Raw genomic sequence first — 5,524 nt, 5'->3', positions numbered from 1 at the left:
AAAGTGCAGTTTTCGATCTGTAGCCATATTGACAGCAGCAAAACCTATAGCTACAGGACTCCAAATGGCATGAAAATTTACAGCATGCTAGAGAAACACAAGGGGTACAACTAACTCCATTGGACCAACCTCAAAAGAGCTACAGATCACAAGATGCAACCAAGACAAGACAGCAACAAAATATAACAAATTCCAGACTTAAAAATATTTTAGCTACTCCAAAACAGCACTATTTCTAGCAACCTGAGAGCAAGCAAACCACACCTAAACATGCATTTCTATTGCAACCAAAAATACCAGGGGCTAAACAAAACATCTAAGAAGAACTCCCTAGTTGTCAACTAATTCAAACGAGGCACGGAATAAATCCTACGAATTAAACAAAAGGGCAACTTAGCAAAATATCTCGCGAACTAACTTCCTCAAAAGCTAAAACTAATTGCATAGAAAAATCCATGGGATTTTTATACCCCGGAAACATATAAAATACGTGGGGTTGCAACACAAAATAAAGCCACACATTAATGCGGGAAAATAACCTATATACGGGAAAATAAACTAGAGGGAATTCCCTACACGCAAAAATACAAATGACCGCTCTAAAATGCATGAAAAAATGGTCCCTAAAACATGGCCATTTTATCTAAGGCGCTCGAGCATTCCGGACCGCAAGAGAAATAAATACGGGACGTTCCCCTATTCGGACAGCACGCTAAACTAGGCGTTTGGCACGTAGAACTACGTCAACTAATTATGGAAGTCATGAAATCATGTTCTACTCGCAAAACTACCCCAAAACCATATATTACTCGCCCCGATCCGACACACGGGTTAAAAGATACGCGCGTTATAAAATATGTATATATCTCTTGAATTAATTAATTCCAAAATCCCTAAAAGAAATTAAACTATCGGGCCTGCTGGGGCGTAAATAACTAAAAACGCCCAGGGCGTAAATAATTGGGCTGGGGAGAGTGCTCACCTGATTGCCACACGGGCCAGGTCAGTGGGGACGTTGGGCCGCGGGACGTTGGGCCGAAGGGAGGAGCTGCTGGACCAGGGCGCTGGCCAGGCTGCGCTGCTCCTCGCGGGCCGGGGCGCTGCGGCCCATGTGCTAGCGCTCGGAGGCCCAGGCACCCGAGCATGGGGGGATCGAGCGCTCCCGCTCGCCTCACGCACGAGCCCTGGCGGCGGCCGGTGCAGAGCCACCCGATGGAGCTTCGGCGAGCAGGCAAGGGCAGGGCCGGCTGGAGATGGGATGCACCGTCCCGGGCCGGATCTCGTCGGAACCTGCCGGATCTGGGCGGCGTCGGCGGAGATCGAGCAAGGCGACGACTCTTGCAGACTAGGGACCCCGACGGGAGGAGCTCGGGCAGGAGGGCGGCCATGGCGGTGGGGCTTCGGCAGGAGTCGCGGCGGAAGCGCAGGGCAACTCCAGCGCGCGGAGGCGGGGCATGTGGCGCTGCGGGGGCTCTTCCCCGGGCGCGGGCGCGGGCAGGCGCGGGCGTGCTGGGGCGCTTCGGGCGGCGGCGGCCGGATGGTCCCGGAGGGCCTCGCGTGGGTTGGAGCGGGCCGGCTGCGGCGGGAGGAGAGAGAGGATGCGGCGGTTGGGTAGTTGGGCGCGGTTTTCGAGGCTCGATTAGGGTTTGCTCAAAATAGGCAGGGAGGGGTGCTTAAATAGGGAAAGGGGGCTAGGGTGCAGGGTATCTCGGGGTTTTTCGACCCTCCGGTCGCGATCGTGCGGTCCGATCGGAGAGGCGGGTTAGGGTTAGGTGTGTAGAGTGGCGTTGGCTAAGATGAGAGGGGAGTGGTGCGGCGCGGCAACGACTTTTAAAACACCGACAGACGTCCGACGGTAGACCGAATACGGTGCCGCTACGGTCGACCCTTCGGGTACCAGACGGTCTCCACATTGCGACGAAACTTGACAGGCGGCCTACCTATATTAAGAAAATACCGCACGACAAATTCCAGCTCAATCGGAGAAAGTTTTATACACGCTTTAAAAACAGGGTTACGACGGTGCCGCGGGCGCGTGCGAGTGCAGTCGGGCTCAGAACAGACAACTACGAGAACCGACAACTAACAGCGGATGCAAGTTTTGAAAACTGGCGGCAACAGAGATGCCGATGCAATGCAGATGATGCGAATGATGCGATGATGATGCGACAAATGAAAATACCCACACGTTGAAAACGGAAAGAGAGGGGAATCTTTTGGAACATCGGCATCGGGCTGTCACAACTCTCCTACACTACAAGAGGATCTCGCCCCGAGATCCAAGAATGAAAGGGGGAGAGGATGAGAGAGAACGAGAGGTAAAAACTTAGTCGCTTCTTTGACAAACAAGTGAAACCAATGATCCTTGAAGGTTTAAAGGAGATGAGGAATGCTATGAGAAAGAAGCAAGAATTCACGGAAAATTTCGGCAGCACTTCGGTAGGAAAATGGGACAAAAAAAATTCGATAAGAAGAGAGAATTAGACAATATACATAACAAACAACTAAATAGAGCAAGGGAACACAATGATCTTGAAAGAACAACAAGATTGACCCAAAAGAGCAACAACACAATGCCTCCGGAACAATAGAATATGAACTAGATCATACGGAAGAAGAGAATGAAGAGAGAATGACAACTATAAACTCCAATGAACTTGACAAGCACCCTTGCGAGAAGAATTGAACGAAGTAGTTGGAAAAAAAACTACAAAAGAACAAGACAGTAGTGGGCTTATGAAAATCATCTCAACATGTATGAGGTGACAACCAACCACTAAAAGAAACAAGGATTGATTGGGAGAAACAAGATATGAACAATTACTTGCACCAAGAGGATACATTGAGAACTTGGATTAATGACAAGCACCATGATAGCAACAATCCATAGGAAAAGCTTTAGGTGACATCCAAACCAAGATAGCTCAATGAATAAATCATGGGTCGAAAATACCCCATGACCATAGGATTGGTGGATTTAATTATCTCATACTTGAAAGGAAATCTCTTCGAGGCTCCTACACTAACAAGAATGCTATAATACCACCTCAAAGGACAAAGGAAGAACAATTGCACATAGAAATGCAAGAGAAGGGATACTTGAGGTTCTCCAACAAAATCTTGAAGAACACATGAGAATGAATCACATCCTTGAAGAACCACCGTGACGAGCCTCCGTATACAAAAGGATGATGCAAAGATAAGAAGGTAGAAAAGAATAAGATTATAACCTTGCCAGGATTTAGATGAAGCCTCACAAAGAGATACTAAAAAGAACTTGGAACTCCGGAAAATAAAGATAGGCACTTGAGAAAAGAATTGATATCATGAGCCACTCCGGAAGAACAATTGAAATCTCTTGGAAGAAGGAAGAACAAGAATAAGAATTATATTATGCTTATCCTTCATCAAGTTAAATTGATGACAAGCAACGGATCTAGCATACCACTTATTATTCTTGAAATGATTAAGGAGAGATATGAGCACAAACTAGAAGAAATCTTGAAAGAGGCACCGGTGATAATTGAAATAAATGAGGCAACCAAGAATTAATGGAGATGCAAGAGAATGAAGAGATCATGAACCACCTGAGAGAAAACTTGACAAAGCGTCGGAATAACCGAGAGACGAACGAAGAGATAGCAATGGAGAAGAATTAGAGAACGAAAGCTGCAAGCTGAGAACGAAGAAGTCTTCTGAAATGATGGCCTTCGGAGAATCGAGAATGAAACAATTCAGAAATGCACCGGATAGCAAGAAAGGGATACTCATGATTGGAACAAATAAGATGACGACACCAAGCTGAAATGATGAATCTCGAAGAGAATAAACCAATATTTACGAGGAACACTCCTTCGAATTTGCAAGGTGAGAATGATGACGAGAAACAACACCAAGAATAGCTGAGACACTCCGGAATAATGAAGAATGAAAGGTTGAGCCAAATATGAGAATTAATTCGAATAGGCCTTGGAGAAGGGATATGACTGATGAAATTCATACTTACGTCATAATTGAAAAGAACAAGATAACTCCGGAAGGATTACAAGAGTCAGATAAGATCCTGGGAAAGAACATGTGGGTTATGGGCCCACTCGAAGAAACCACCGTTGAAAAGATTGCTAGAAAAAGGGATATTGCACTGGTATAAGAAAACTAGATGTGGTTAGCACATCGAAATAATTAAAAGAATTGAAAACAAGAAACTTCTGGGATAAGTTCAACGCTCCGGGTAGAATAGAGAGAAATGAAAACAAGAAAGGCTGATAAGAATCTCCAACATGGGGAAGAATTTACAAGGATGAAAAGGATATGATGAACACAGACGACTAAATTGAATTCACCGGGAAGGAACAAAATGAAGAAATGATGACTCGACTCCTGATAATGTTCACAATGAATCATCGGGTAAGAGAGAAAAGAACAGACATCGGAAGCACAATGAAAAGAAAACTCCTGGATGAAAATTGAATCACTGAGAAAAAGGGCGGGAGGGTGGGGAAAAACAAAGACGACTTGAGACCGATGAGACAAACTCCGGTAAGAATTGAGAGAATGATCAACAACAATTGGAGAGGATTGAGTTCACTGAAGAGAAGCACACCGGTTGGAAAGAATTGATATGACAACTCCGGTTGAAAGGAATTGAAGAGACAATTGATAGAGCAAAAGAATTAATACTCTCATAAAAATATGAGAACACCTCTTAGGAAAGACCTGAAATCACCACTTGACATCGAAGCAACTCGAATTACCATAGTTCAACAAAACAAAGGGTGAGGATTTGTTGGAAGATTGTCCTATAAGTAACTACTTGAATTCCCACCTATGAATTCCCGAAATATCTGGTCATGCAATCTGGTACACGGATACAAGGAGTAATAACACACAACTCCTATACTAACCCGTCACCTGTATCACATCCGTCAACACACGACCAGAATCTCAGACCTTCATCTACAACAGACCCTCGTGATCACAACGATACCAAGTATGGCAGTACTCCCGAACAATCTGCACCAGTACTGGGGACATCGGGGTTATCTCGCCAATACTAGTATTGAAGCAATTACGAACATCCTTTGTTCTGAGATACTAAGAAACCTGAATGATAACGATGTGCTCGAGAATCCCCTGGAGCTCAACTCCCCTGAGACTTAGAGCAAATAGGAGGCACCAAGACAGAACTCCGTCACATCGGCATCATATAGATTCCAAGAATATCCGCGTGATCCTAAAAAAAATTTGAGTGAGAAGAGGAGTAGATTTAAATTATTACGTCAAGATTCCTCACCAGAGCATAGAAGAGGAGAAAAAAGAATCCTACCCTCCGATATATAACTAGACTCAAAGTAGTTTTTCACTAGACTCGACTCGGCCAAGTTCGATCAATCAAGGGGGCTCCTAGGTCGGTACGGCTCTGATACCAACTTGTCACACCCAAGATGCGACCCTATCCTCAATTTGGCACGAAGGCCTCGTCAGGGATAGAAGCGCATCTCGTCGTGTCGCAAGAATGGTTATC

The sequence above is a fragment of the Hordeum vulgare genome, chromosome 7H, assembly GCF_904849725.1.
Source record: "Hordeum vulgare subsp. vulgare chromosome 7H, MorexV3_pseudomolecules_assembly, whole genome shotgun sequence".
NCBI lineage: Eukaryota > Viridiplantae > Streptophyta > Magnoliopsida > Poales > Poaceae > Hordeum > Hordeum vulgare.
Note: the sequence above shows the minus strand (reverse complement) of the source record.